This window comes from Chelonoidis abingdonii, chromosome 7 (assembly GCF_003597395.2).
Source record: "Chelonoidis abingdonii isolate Lonesome George chromosome 7, CheloAbing_2.0, whole genome shotgun sequence".
Classification (NCBI taxonomy): Eukaryota; Metazoa; Chordata; order Testudines; family Testudinidae; genus Chelonoidis; species Chelonoidis abingdonii.
In genome coordinates this window covers 44,567,457-44,582,844 of record NC_133775.1, presented here as the reverse complement: position 1 = coordinate 44,582,844, position 15,388 = coordinate 44,567,457, and the positions used below count along the sequence as shown (strand labels likewise).

The window sequence follows — 15,388 nt, the reverse complement described above, 5'->3', positions numbered from 1 at the left end:
GAGAAGATGCATTTCTATTAATGGCAAGGAGTAAGTACCTACAGAAACTGAGCCAGAGCTTGATTCACACAGTAAACTCAAATGAATACAACAGGATTGCGTAGAGAGTGGACGGTTAACAATGGGCTGATCCTAATTTTGTTCAAGGACAAACACCCTTTAGTGAAACATCCTCATGGCTAAGTATCTATCTGTTTGAGTGCTCTAAAAATACCACTTTCCCACAGAGTAAGAGAAGGAATCCTACGAAAGAGCATGCAATCCATCTCTGCCACCTCAGGCATATACAAAAAGAGAAATGTTGTGATTAACAGCTGGCAAATCTCAAAAGCTTTGGAAGTTCAGTTTAAAAAAAGTTCAACTGCTTATTGAACAATATTTCTGAACCTTTTGAACCCCACTCCCCTTCATCTCATCCTTCTGATAGGCATTGGCTGCTGCTTAGATTTTCAGAGGAGAAACTCTACCAGTTCCACATAAAGTGTGCTCTGAGAAAGCCCAACAGCCCTTGCAACCAGCTTTTGCCACTTGATGTGGAAAGAACGAGTTGATCTTTCTTGAAAAGAAGTTGCTGACACAAGAGGGTAGGGACAACTTCAAAGTTGGATTTGCTACCATCAAATGTAGAGGGTCATGAGATTCTTCTTTAAATATCATTAGAGTTGAGTTAAGTGGTGAGCAGTCATGGGACAGAAGGAAGTGAAGGGTCTCCCCCTTTACTCTCTGCCTTTTGGAATATAAACTAAGTTCAGGTTGGATTTGGGGAAGTGCATGAAGATTCAGGCCAATTACAGTTTTGACCACGCTGGTTCGGCACGTGGACTGACTGGCTAGTTATCTATCCTTCCTTCCTTACCTGTGGAATTTGCATGCCTATTACCCTAGGAACTGAGCACCTCATAATGTGTAATATATTTATCCCCCCAACATGCTGTGAGGTAAGGCAGTGCTAATATTTATTGGTTATGTTTTTTTAATTGAAACCCTGGGGAAGAGATGGCCAATAGCAGATAGTGTTTATAACTTGTATTTTGAAGGATGAAAAGCATATATGCTACATATGTGTGCAGCAGTGGCACTGGAACGAGAGGGTGAATTTTTTGGAAGTATATAGAGAGAGGAACTGAAGGCTCTCTCAACAAAATTTATGCTAGTATATGCTTCTAAGGCATCTCAGGATTATCGAATGCAAACTTCGGTTTAGCAAATCTTTCTGGGTAAGGACTGCTGTATTATCATATTGAGGGACTGCTTTGCAATTGTGTTCAGCGAAAGGGCTTTGCTTAGTCAGTTGTGTTAGAAGAAAATGGATTGTTTTTCCACTTATGTAGCAAATCTTTCAGGTTACTGAATTACTAACATCTTAAATGGTTCTGCTGATCTTCCTGTATGTTTGTACAGTGCCTAACACAAAGGGGAATCCTGATCCAAGCATTTCAGTACTACTGCAATCCGAGTAAGGAAAAAAGAGCTAGGCCATATGAGAGAGACACTTATTCCAATTATTATTGTAAACAATAAACAGAAGTTATTCAGACAACTTTGTGACAAGAGCAAACCTTTCAGTATATTTATGATTATGATGAAGTCTAGAAATGAGCCACAGTATAAAGTTTGCAAAATTCCCCACAGCTTGGTGGTTTTGCATCTGGTGTTCCAGTACAGACTCAATTCTGATTAAACATCAAAGGAGAAGGTTTCACTATTTGTGTCTCAAATGTTACTAGATACTGGCTGGGAGAGAAACAGGATGTCTGATTACTTTCCTTGGGATAAAAGTAGACTTTTCATCCAGCTCTTAGAAGGATACAGCTAGGTTTTGGTGAGCATATTATGGTTTTCATCTCTGAAGCATGCAAACCCTGATGAATGCATGAACTCCTTTAACTAATTCAGAGCTATATGCTTCCTTATACTTCCAGGGGGATCTGCTAGGGTCACATGCAGAAACATTGAGAACAATGCACTCAGTGATTGATTTTGCTCCTGATTTAAGCAGGATTATGAGGGGGAAACATCTGAATTGAGGTTAAATTGTTCATCTTGTAAATCCCCCTTGCGGGTAGTTTCAGGACACACATGCATGTGTCAGGAATGTTGTTCAATCTGTTTAGTCAGGATAATGGGAAGATTCTCCCACACAACCTACTCACTGAAAAAATCAGACTGGACTTGGTGGCAATTTGTGCCCTGAGGAAACCCGAATGATCTCCTGTATCTATATGGCACTGCTGTAATCAAGAGCATTCATTTGTGATACTATCCTTTAGCAAGATTGGGAGAAACCATGGAGTTATACCATTTTCCAGTGACTCAACTTCAAATTCTGCTCAGACTAGAAACAATAAACCTGTTAATGGAGAAGTTAAGTTGTAAATCCCTATTATGTGGACAGTAGTTCTAGAAAATATGTACATCTTATTGCACTTCTGATGTTGGGTCTAAACTGGCCCTTTTGGGTCCCAGTTAGCAAATATTGCTGCTAGGACCAAACAATGTCTTATTTACATGGGAAAGTGATGGTAGACACCAGCTTTCTCAACTGACCTTTCCTTTCTTCAGCCAGCAGCCATGAGAAGTAAGGATATATAGTATGTTGTAATAATGGGGCCTACAGATTTACCCTAATTATGAGTTCAACTATAAGAAATGAGTGAAAGCTCATAAAATGTCACAATAACCTGTAAGAGTAAATGTTGACTGGGTAGGGGTGGGGGTGGAGAGGAGTGTGAAAGGAAGACCGAGACTGAATTAGTACAAACAAAAAGGCCTACTGATATTACTCAAGGACTGTGTTAAGATCATGCCTGGTAAACAAGAACAATGTGATCCAAAATTGGATGTGTTAGAAATTAAGCATAATAAATGGGCAAAATAATGAGGGCTATTCTGCCCATCTTTCCCTTTTGATGTCCTCAAAAAGAGACTTTGGGGAGTGGGGAGGAGCTGGCTACTATGACGCTGGCTGAATGAAAGATGAAAGAAGGGGAAGGAGCAAGCTCGTGGCTGCAACTCTCACCATCTCCTAAGACCTTAGACCTCCTTCAGCCTAATCCTGAGAGATGTCCTGCCCAGAGTAGGCCAGAGAGAGCGAGCCAGATGACTTGCCACCTTTAGCTCAGGCTAAATCTCAGACACCACCATGGATGTCAAACATTATCTCACAGACCCTCAATGTGTTCTTTTCCTTCTGCACCTTACTTCCCCCCCGTCTTTCTCCTTTTTCCTTCTGTCTAATAAAAATCTGGTTTAGCCAGACAAGACTGTATGTTTTTGCAATACTGCTGAGAGTCAGTGACCAGAAAGAGACAGCTAAAAGCAATGGTACAAGTTTGCCAGGTCTCAGGCATAAGCACATGGTTTTATCAGCCACTCTGTGTTTTTTCCAGCAGTGAAGTTTCAAGTGTGTGTCAACACCAGAAACAGAAGCTGCATATTTCTGTCTTTGTTGTTTTTTTCTCTCCTCTCTTTGTAGATGTGTGATGGGGTGTACAAACACCTCACTGGGCAACAAGGGGTTAAGGAACTATGCTGGGGTCAGCTAGCCCTGCCTCATCACACCTGTAGCAAATGCTCCAACCAGAGGTAGGTGACCAGATGTCCCAATATTATTGGGAGCAGCCCGATGTTAGGGCTTTGTCTTATATAGGCAACTATACTCCCCCCACCCCTCAACCAAAAAAGTGTCCCAGGTTTTCATCCTTGCTATCTGGACACCCTAACTGGAGAAAGAGTTAGCAAGCAGCCAGGGAACAGCTCATTTGGTGGCAACCCAGGGAAGAGCTACCTGCAGCTCCAGCAGAGGAGAGTGTGGGGAGGCAGAAATTTCTCCCTAAGACAACTGTCCATAGGTCCCTCCCAGAAGGCAGGGCAGACCTGCCACAGAAGTAGCTGGAGAGGGAAGCATTCTCCTCTTCCCCCTCATATGAACTCTGGACTTCGATAATTATTTTTTGTTTGGACTATCCCAGCTGTTGGGCTGAGCTGGCCCAGAAGGGTGGGCCATACCACGGGCAAAGGCAGTTGCCACCTGAGGAAGAAAGCTATTATGCCACATGCTGCCACCAGAAGATGCCTTGTGGTGAGCAGGCACCCTTCACACCACCTTAATCTGGACAGTGACTTTGGTACAATCATGGGAGTGGTGGGGGAGATAGGAATTGGGCCAGGGAGAGCAGCCTTAAACAGCCTCACCTGTCAGATCACTGATTGCCCTCAAAGGACTCTGGGTCAGAGCCCATTGGAATGGGAGAACTTGGGGTCCCCTAACAACAATGCCTCTGAAGGTCAAGGGCCTTAGCTGTGACCACTAGGCAACACTATCCAACCAACCCCTGAGTGAGGACCATCACAGGCTGTTTGTCTTGTCTTAAAGGAGGCAATAATAATAATTTCTAGCCCTTCTCAACTAACCTTCCTCTGTTTAGCACTGTTAAATTTTGGACAGTGACCAGTCATGTTAACACCTCTACCTCCTTGGGCCTATATTCTCCTTCTAAATTAATACAACAGTTATCACAATATCACCTACATCCCTCTAATTCAAACACTAAACAAATAAGATTATAAACAAATACAGAAAACTCTTGAAAAGGTCTTTGGGTTTGTTTATGCATAAATACCTGTATATTGCAGTAAAACATAATGTAGCTCTCCCATTTACATTTTCCTAGGTTTATTGGGCCTGATCACCCTCTCTCCCGTGTATATATTTGTGAAACTCCTTTTGAAGTTGCTGGGAGTTACACACACTTCTCAGAGAATGATTGGGTCAGGGGTGCATTTTCAGATTTTGGGGTTTGGGGGGGGCAATTTTAACCACAATTCTAGGGGCTACTTAGGCACTTGAAAACTCTCTCTCTCATTTATTTATTTTTATTTATTTATTGGCAGATAACTTAGCAATTAGCTGACAGGAGCACTGTATCTAATTCCTATATAAAAGAAAGAAAATTAAATATTAGATCCACTCAGCTCTAGTACTAACATGTTGTGGCAAGTCACTTAAGGGACACTGGTTAGGTTTAAAATTTTAATGTATATTCTTACATTGTTACTAACTTTGTGGAGAGAGACTCCCCCATCAGGACTACTGGGTTCTATCTCGGTTCTGGAAGGGGAATGGGATCTAGTGGGTTACAGAGTGTGTGTGTGTGTGTGTGTGTGTGTGTGTGTGTGTGTGTGTGTGTGTAGGGGGGAAAAGGGGTCAGATGCATCTGGGTTCTAGATAAGAACATCACAATGGCCATACTGGGTAAGATCAATGGTACATCTAGCCCAGTATCCTGTCTTCCAACAGTGACAATACCTTCAGAGGGAGTGAACAGAACAGGTAATCATCAAGTGATTCATCCCCTGTTGTCCATTTCCAGCTTCTGGCAAAAAGATGCTGGGAATACACAGAATATGATGTTACATCCCCTTGCCCATCCTGACTAATAGCCTTTGATGGACCTATTCTCCATGAACTATCTAGTTCTTTTTTGAATCCTATTATAGTTTTGGCCTTCACAACATCCGTTGGCAAAGAGTTCCACAGATTGACTGAAGAAATACTTTCTTTTGTTTGTTTTAAATCTGCTTCCTGTGTTCTGAGAAGGAGTAAATAAAGAAACGTTATTTACTTCATTCATGATTTTATAGACCTCCATCATATCCCTCTTAGTCATCTCTTTTCCAAGCTGAAAAGTCCCAGTTTTTTTAATTTCTCCTCATACAGAAGCTGTTCCAGACCCCTAATTATTTCTGTTGCCCTCCTCTGTACCTTTTCCAAATCCAATATATCTTTTTTGAGATAGGGTAACCAGATCTGCATCCAGTATTCAATATGAAGGTGTACCATTGATTTATATAGAAGAAATGTTACTTTCTGTCTTATCTATCCCTTTCCTAATGATTCCCAATATTCTGTTCATTTTGTTTTGATTGCCACTACATATTGACTGGATGTTTTCAGAGAACTATCAACAATGACACCAAGATATCTCTCTCCTTCGACAGGTAACAGCTAATTTAGACCCCATCATTTTGTATGTAAAGTTGGGATTATATTTTCCAATGTGCATTACTTTGCATTTATCAACATTGAATTTAATCTGCCATTTTGTTGCCCAGTCACCCAGTTTTGTGAGATCCCTTTGTAACCAGGAGTGGCGCCGGGATTTTTGGTGCCCTAGGCAGGGGTCCTTCCGTGCTCTCACTCGTTGACGGCAATTCTGCAACGGGGGGGGGTCCTTCCGCGCTCCCGGTCTTCGGGACACTTCAGCAGCGGGTCCTGGAGGGAGTTAAGGACCCGCCGCAGAATTGACGATGACGACCCGGAGCGTGGAAGGACCCCCCGCTGCCGAAATGCCGCCCTCCCAAATCCTGGCACCCTAGGCGACCACCTAGGTCACCTAAATGGAAGCGCCGGCCCTGTTTGTAACTCTTCACAGTCTGCGTTGGAGTTAACTATCTTGAGTAATTTTGTATCATCTGCAAATTTTACCACCTCACTGTTTACCCCTTTTTCCAGATCATTTATGAATACATTGAACAGCACTGATCCCAGTACTGACCTCTGGGGGACACCACTATTTACCTCTCACCATTCTGAAAACTGACCATTTATTCCTACCCTTTGTTTTCTATCTTGTGGCAAGTCACTTAAGGGACACTGGTTAGTGCCTGGCAAGGCTTTTAAGATCATCTAATGATCTTTAATTTAATTTAATGACGAGCCTTTTGTTATCTTAATCACCCTGCCTCTATTTATAAACAAACTCCCTGTCCCAAGGGGAGAAGCTGGGAGCAGCACAGAACTCATCACACATCACACTCAAACTGTGCTGAAGTTAAGAGCTGTGTCTGGGACTAGAATATGGGCTGTGAGTAGCCCTCCGATATGGAACTTGGAGAGGAGAGAGAGCCTCTTCTGTCCCCCGCAAATGGCACTCCTGGATTGAGCCCACTGATTTATGCTTTGTCATTTAGATTTTATTTACATAATTGGAATTTGATCATCACTTGGCCATAACGTCTTGATTCCTATCAAAAGTAGGTGGTGTGCTGAGTTTGACTCAGGCTTTCCAAAGGAAGCATATGGTTTGAGGTCTGAACCAGTACAAGCTCTATAATTAGACATGTCTGCAGCACAGGGAGTTACCCGTAGCCAAAAAGGGGACTGACATACAGGTTTCTGCAGACTAGCTGTGAATTTATACTCCATGTTTCTACAGGAAAAAAAGAATTTGCCCCATGCCCATATTTGATTTCAAATGAAAATGCATTCTCTCTCTGTTCTACTCCAGCCCTATAAACTGAAACACAGACACAAGTCTTTATTAGAGCTGTTGTGCAGAGAACTGAACCCTAGCCAATAAGCCCCTCAGTGCTCTCTTAAAAACAACTCCGGCCCAGTCTTACGTTTACCCATTAGACTTATATTGGGATCACGCAGGCCTAAAAACGAGAGAGAGGAAAAAATCATTCTGAGGTTAGGACCTTCAGTGAACCCATAAAAAAAAAAGACAGTTCCTGGCCTTTTGAGAGGCTTCTGCAATAGACCCTTGTTGAGAGAGATTGAGTAGCATGGGATCAAGGGAGTGTGAGAGCTGAGGCTAAGTAGGAAGAAAATAAAGTATACCGGATGACAGGGGCAGGGGAAAAGAGACAAAGAGTGAAAACTGAGAATTCTCCAAAGTGATATCTCTGATGAGCTAATGTTGCTGCTGAAGAAATGAGTTACGAAAGAAATGCATTCTCCTAATAATGGCTGTATTGGTAGCTTAGCAATTCACTTGAGTTCTGCCTATTTGCTGCACATCAGGGAGTTTCTCTGTGCAGATCTTAACATCACAGCAACAAGAGGATTCTGATGGGAGACTATACAGTATTCTCTCCAATGGGAACAAGCTACAGTGCAGCTGACCTAGCCACAGAGTTCAGAGCAGACTCTCTCTGCTAGATACCTCTGCAAATGTTCTTAAGTTATACTCCAATGTATTCTGGGGATACATCAAAGGAGAAGTAAAAGCAGCAGAGAATCCTGTGGCACCTTACAGACTAACACACGTTTTGGAGCATGAGCTTTCGTGGGTGAATACTCACTTTGGGTTTCACTAGGTATATCATCATGTGATATAAATAGGACTGCACAGAATTTGTCTAGTTCTGGGTAAGGACTGGTTTGGATAAAATAACCAACTTGAAATCTTTGCCCAAAACCTGAGTCAAACCTTTTTGATTTAGGGGAAAAATGGATAGTTTTTTAGCTTTTATTTTTTAGTTTTCAGCTGAGATCCAGAGTATGGACTTCAGTGCTTTTACAAGTGGCTGCTTTTTACTATTGTTCCAGACCAAAAAGGAACAGAAGGCACTCATAGAAATTGTGTGAGAGAGCCTGTTCTCGTGAGATATTCAACATAAGTTAGGCTCCAGGCCAAGATTTTCAAAAAAAGGAACCCAGAGTTAAGATCCTAAATTCTACATTTAGGCACTTAAAATCACTATTCATATCTTCAGAAGCACCCAATAGCTCCCACTGTGGTCAACACATTTGAAAATTATGCCACTTAATTTGGTCTCCAAATATGGATTTAGAAGGCTAAATTTAGGCTCTCGATTTTAAAATTCTTAATCAAGAAATTCAGATAAGTTTCTAACATTTTGGGGTGTTTATCCTTCCTGAACATCCAAGCCATCTGAAGTTCTTGGGCTTCCAGGGAAAACCAGGAATACTTAAGTATTTTTGATGGTATGTGAGTGGCCAAAGTACTCACCAGAGAAAATTATTCGAGACATGAATCTTCAAAGTTATCTTAAGAGGAGAAGGGGCATTGACTTATCAGAAGTAACCCTGAACCTCGAAAGGTACTCAAGACTAGAGGTTATACAAAAGACTGAGATAGATAAAGGGCTCCAGGGGAAAAAGCTCTTCTTTTAACTAATGATTTGCATTCTGAACAATTCACAGTCATGTTGATAGTGTAGGATTCCTCCCATCTCTGCCATTGTAAATAGTTGAATTTTTCAGGCTTGATTTGGGTTTGAGTACTATTAATATATCCTCTGACTTGCATTGGTTTATAGAATAGCTTTTTTCCTTCAAAATACTGTTAAGGAGGACTTGCTGAGAATTTGATTAAATTCTCCAATTTGTTGAAATTTGATAAATACTCGGGGGTACACTTTCATTGGTGTGAATGAAGGAGTGGCTACAGAGTGCCAAGAATGCTATTGTTAATCAGAGTCACATCCCTCAATGCCTCCCCCACCAGGCTCCCTGCTGAAAAGTCATCTCTTATTTCTATCTGTGCATGCAAAAATCAAAAGTGATAGAAAATATTTTTTTACTCTAGATATGTTTTTAATTTGTGACTTTAAAGTTAAGTGCTTCCAAAGTTGCCAGGCAGCGCTATAAACGTTTTAATTGCATAATGTGAAAAATATATTTGCTAAATCATTGGATAGCTGAAAAAATACAGCAATTTAGTGATGAATAAAAACCCTGTGTAATTTGATTTTATGTCCTTACTGACTTTTAACCAAGCAGGGTAAAAGCCTTTTGACATGACCTCTCTTGCCATTCTTTATTATATGAACACTGTTATTTATCTGGTTTTCAGATATATTTATGTACACACATGCTGGGGGAGGGAAATGTATGAGCAAATGCCATGGATCTTCTGCATGACTTGAGCTGCATAATTTGTATATTTAGTTCTAAAAATGGATGACTTACAAAGGGGAGCACTAGCCTGCAGACAAGTTTTCGAGTGCACATTTCTGTGAAATATTCAAATGTAGATATGAGTTTCTAGAGTTGGAATGATGTGCTCACTTATTTGGCAAGCTCTGGAAATGCCATGTTCCATGCAACAGAAGACTTCATGTGGTATGCAGATGGTGGTAATAAAACAGATATAGCTTAGTGACTTGTATCATTGACCAAACACCAACACAATGTAGACTGCTGTCTGATACCAGTTGTCCACTTAGTGACAGTTTCAATTACAAATGGCCAATGTTCAAAAAGTTCAGCAGTTCAGCTTGGATAAGTATCCTTCCGTCAAAGTACAAGTGCTTATCAGAATCTTTATGCTCGGAAAATGAAGGTTGAAATCTCAGAACAACAAAAATTTCTCTAGAGATTTCTAGTACTCTCAGGCTTTGGACTGTGTGGAAATTCTGTGAGAGAACAGACTTGTCATATATAATTCAATACTTCTTATCTTAGTTGAAACTGGGAAGAAGAAGAATATATTGTGCATATACAGGGCTTTCTGATTCATAGATCTCAAAGCATTTTTCAAAGGCCAGGAAAGTTTTATTACACAGATGGGGTAACTAAAACACAGAAAGGTTTATGACCTGATTTTTCTGAGTTCCTAAGCAGCTGCAAATGCCAATGAAGTAATTTTATTCTCAGGTCTGCCAGATTTCCTAAGTAACCTTAGGCAAGTAACATAACTTCTCCAGAGGAGCAGCAAACAAGGGAATTAGAGCATTTAGAGAGGGAGTGTGAGAAGCTTTTATTCTATGTTCAATTCTGTGCTCAGTACTATGATGGCCAATGATGGAACAGTAATCATGATTTGCAATGGATCTTCCAAGTTTGCTTTCCTGTCTGAAGCCAAAAAGGACTTCCACTGTCTGAAGTGCAAGTTGGTGGTTGTGCTGGAGAAAAGATCTGTGGGTTTGCAAGGACACACATTGACACAGTGACTATCAGAAAGGCTAAGGAGTACTTGTACAACCAGATTCAGGAATATCACTATTGCAGATTCAAGAAAGAAAAGAAATGGCCACCACGGAACCAGAGTGTGTGGAAATTAGAGAGGAGGCAGTTTGTAATCACCAAGGGGGGAAAGGGAAAAGGCAGCATTTTACACAGATGAAGGCAGATGAGGATGTAATATCCAGAAAGAAGAGGACCAAAAGGGATTCCATAGAGCCAGAAGTATCCAATCATTCTCAAGTTCCTAGGGAGGAAACTGCAGAAAATGACTGAAAATCGAGCTAGCTGAATAGAATGGGAAACTGTATGTGACATACATGAGTTTTTAAAAATTATAGATGACAATTTCCTAACTCAAAAAGTGTTGCATCCAACATAGGGGAATTCTACAGTAGAGCACATCTTGACAGATAAAGAGGAACTGATCACAGAACTAAAAGTTAGTGATTATGGGATGCAAGTGATTATTATCTGTTTACATTTGCTATGTGTAAACAGAACAAAATCCCAGCCAAACATTTATAGACTTGGAGCTTTGAAATGACCAATTTCATAAACAATTATGAGCCAAATCAGCTGGGGGAGAGAGAATTTAAACAGAAAATATGACCAGTATCTGAGAACTATTTAACACACACTTTACTAGATGCCCCAAAAGCCACAATCCCACTATGATGAGGTGTTCATGCTCCCCCCCCCCATGTGGTTAATTGAGGCCAAATGGACCAATTAACCTGTTAGGCTACAAGCTTGGAGAATTAAGGCTTAGAGGAAAGCCCTAATTAGGAGAGGCTCACCTGTGCAGGGACAGGTGAGGCATTTAACAAAGCCAGGGACCTGCTAGCAGGAAGAGGCTATAGAAAAGTAGTCTGCAGTCACTCCCTGGGTGAGGGGGAGTTGTGAGACTGGCCCCTGTGGAGAAGAGGGGAGAGCAAGATAGTAAGGCCCAGAAGGGAACACACCTTGGCTGCTGACTAGAGGCTCCCTGAGCTGGAACCTAAAGTAGAGGTGATCTTAGGTTCCCCCACCAGCCACTTGGGAAGTGGCACTAGTTGGGCATTGAATGGGAAGACTGCCTGAGCTGTTCATTAGAGAAGAGACTTTGATACCCAAGAAGGGGGAAACACACATAGTGACCTGGCTGGAGGGCCAAGTCATGAAGGAGCACCTGCAATCACACACACACATGAGTGCAGCAATAGGGTGTGCAGCAGGCAGTGGAAAGGGCCCTCACCCTGAAAGGAACTAATCCCAAGAGAAGCCAGGAGGAGGTACCACTTGCAGTGAGTGAACCCTATGACACACACAGGTGAGAGAAAAAAGGCTATGCTGCTTTAAAAAACCCAATAAAAATGAGGGGAAAAGAAGAGTTGATAACAATGAATATATATTAGAAATCACAGAAAATTGATAAGGAAGGCAAGTACACAAGGAGTAATCTATGGCCTGCAGCATTAAGGACAATGAGAAGGCTTTTATAAAGTATAGCAGAAACAAAAGGAACCCTAATAATGGTATTGGTCCAATTACTAAACAGAAATAATTGTGCTTCTGCACTTATGACAATTCTACAAGTGCTTGATAAATACTTCTGTACTGTGGGGGCGGGAAACAGATATTGTAATCCTCTCATATGATGGAAATACTTTCTCTTGCAACAGTAACTAAGGAGACTATTAAACAGCAGCTACTAATGTCAGACATCTTTAAATCAGCAGATCCAGATAACTTGCATCCAAGAGCTTTAAAAGGAGTGGAAGGAACTCTCTGGGTCGATGTTGTTGTTGTTGTTTGTGGGGGGTTTTGGTGTGTTTGTGTGGGGGTTGTTTGTTTGTTTGTTTTTTAAATCAGTCTTGGGATACTGGAAAGAAACTAAAGTTGTGCCAATATTCTAATAGGGTAAGCAGAATGACCAAGTAATTATAGGCCTGTCAGCCTTACTTTGATCCCAGACAAAATAATGGAATGGCTGATTTGAGAACTGATTGGTCAAGAATTAAACGATAATACAATGTCAACTGGCATGGGCTCATTCAAAATCAGTCTCACTTGATATTTTTTATGAGATTACAAATTTGGTTAACGAAAGGGAATAGCATTCTGTGTAAACGTTTGTAAGGCATTTCACTTGGTACCATACACTAGTTTGATTAGGAAACTAGAACAGTGCAAAATCAATATGGCACACAATAAATTACATTTAAAAACTGGCTATTTGATAGGTTTCAAAATGTAATTGTAAATGAGGAATCATCATCAAGTGGGTCTGTTTCCAGTGGAGTTCTGTAGGGATTGGTTCTTGGCCCTATGTATAATTTTTTTTATCAGTGATCTGGAAGGAAACTTAAAACTTAGGCCATGGTCACATGACAAGTTGTGGACGACAATACGTCTATAGAAGTGTCATGGAATAGAATCTAGTTCTGATTCAACATTATGTTCTCATTCCACTAGATTACAGTTGTGTTCCAGGAAATGCAGAATGTTATGAAAAAATGCTAGCCATTTCTTTTGAATCTGAGTTTTGCATGCTATTGTATTTAAAACAATTCTTTTGTTACTAGATTAATGCACATTTTAGAAAGTATTACATCAGTCTACACTGTTCTCTGAAATACGGCAAAGATGTTGGTAGACTTGAGAAGAGAAAGTATAAGTGTCTCTAGCACCAAGTGCAATCAAAGCAGGATGCTCATTAGTCTATGTCAGTGTTTCCCAAACTTGGGATGCTGCTTGTGTAGGGAAAGCCCCTGGCGGGCTGGGCCAGTTTGTTTACCTTCCACATCTACAGATCCAGCTGATCGCGGCTCCCACTGGCCGCGGTTCGCCGCTCCAGGCCAATGGGAGCTGCTAGAAGTGGCGGCCAGTAAGTCCCTTGCTCCCAGTGTTTGAGCAGGTACCTTTAGTTAGTCAAGAAACATTCCTTACTATGAACACAACAAAGGATAGTAAAGGTTAATGTATGGCACAGTCAATGCACTTGCAGTGCTTCAGGGAATAATGGTTCAATTTCCCAAGGAGCTAAATGTCATCTGTTTTTCTGATAAGTGGGAGAGATACAGAGGAACACTCGAACCATCAAACCAAGAGGTTCTGAAAATATTGCATAAAACGTTGTGGGTTTTAAAAATGAAAGAGCTTTCTTCCAGAATTAAGCTGCATATTTTGGCAATAGTACAGATTCAGAAGAGATATAGTCATTGAAAATGAAAGCATGCACTACTGAGATTTATGATGTCCCCGCCCCCCAAAGGTTTCAGAGCTGACGTGTCTTTAATGGGTTTAAACTACAACTACTATTATTCTAAATGTATCAACGTTAATAAGATAACTGCTACTGAAATAAGTTTAGACCTCATGGGAAAATGTTGCATTTGACAAAGCAAAACTGAGTAGCTAGTGTATTGAAGCATTTTAATCCAAAGCTTCCCATACTGTTAGTATGTGATGCCTCTCTGGGAAGGGGTGAGGGTTGTTATTTCATATGTACAAATTTATCAAAGACTAAGAGTCATTTTGTTTAAGGTATGAACAGTTCTTTCTCCAAACCAAATCCAAGCAATCAAGTAAAAAAAAAAAAAATAGGTATGAGGTGGTGTTATGGGGACAGTTAAATGTAATGAGTATTTTTTAAATATTTATCAGGAAGAATTCAGCAAAGGTTGCTATATCTGGTATTTCACCCAGGGCCGGCTTCAGGGGTTTTGCCGACCCAAGCAGCCAAAAAAAAAACAAAAAAAAGCTGCGATTGCGATCTGCGGCAATTCAGCGGGAGGTCCTTCACTCACAGCGGGAGTGAGGGACCCTCCACCGAATTGCTGCCGAATCCCTGAAAGTGCCACCCCACTCCCGAGTTGCCGCCCCAAACACCTGCTGGTGCCTGGAGCCAGCCCTGATTTCACCCAATGCTTTGTTCAGACACCGCAAAGGTTTTGTGTGTGATGGGGCGGGGAGGAACAACAATATGCTGCACATTTTTTGGTGCCATTTAAGTCCACTCCACATCAACCACTCAGAAGTCTCTAGCAGAGTTTTATTTCTTAATCATCAGTCATGAGTTTTGATTTAAGTAGATCTGATTTAACAAAAGAAAAGGATGAAAAACAGTGCAGGGTTACCAATAAAGAAAGAGATAGGTAAAGGGCTTTTTCCTGAAAGTATTAGAGCCAGTGATATACCTGATAGAGGAAGAACAAGAGATAACAAAGATTGGCTGTTATGAGATAAAAGCTCAGAAGGGGCAAAAGGCAGTGAAACTGAAGCTGATGCCAATGTAATACCCAGAAAGAGAATGAGATGCTTTTATTGGCCTGAAAAAGTAAATGGAAATGTTACTGAAGAAGGTGAATTTCAAAATAATAGATGAGGAGGCAGAGGAAGGTACAGAAAGCCTTTCCTTTCTCCCTCAACCATTATGGAACTATAGTCCTCCCAATAGAATAATCATAGAGAAGAGATGAACATTATTGAGTGTGTAGCTATTGACATGTAGGTTGTACCGCACCTTTTAGTGTTATCTGTCCTGCTGCTTTGCTGTTGGGAGAGCCACAAATGAGTTTGAAATGGAGAATCTTAGAGTGATGTGTGTCATGTACTTTCTCTCATGGATGCATTTCTTCTTTCTTCCCTTGCTGTTTTCCTTTAGGCCCAAATAAAACCATCCAACCTGAA

The 15,388-nt window shown here is 41.0% G+C and overlaps 1 long non-coding RNA gene across 1 annotated transcript in view; it reads right to left on the bottom strand.

Annotated features, from left to right (window-relative positions):
* The window catches only part of LOC116820800 (uncharacterized), a 61,721-nt gene that overhangs the window by 14,565 nt on the left and 31,768 nt on the right, over positions 1–15,388 (bottom strand). Inside the window, exon 3 of the long non-coding RNA XR_004372744.2 lies at positions 15,222–15,383. This is a non-coding gene — a long non-coding RNA (uncharacterized LOC116820800). The remainder of the gene's footprint in view (positions 1–15,221; positions 15,384–15,388) is intronic.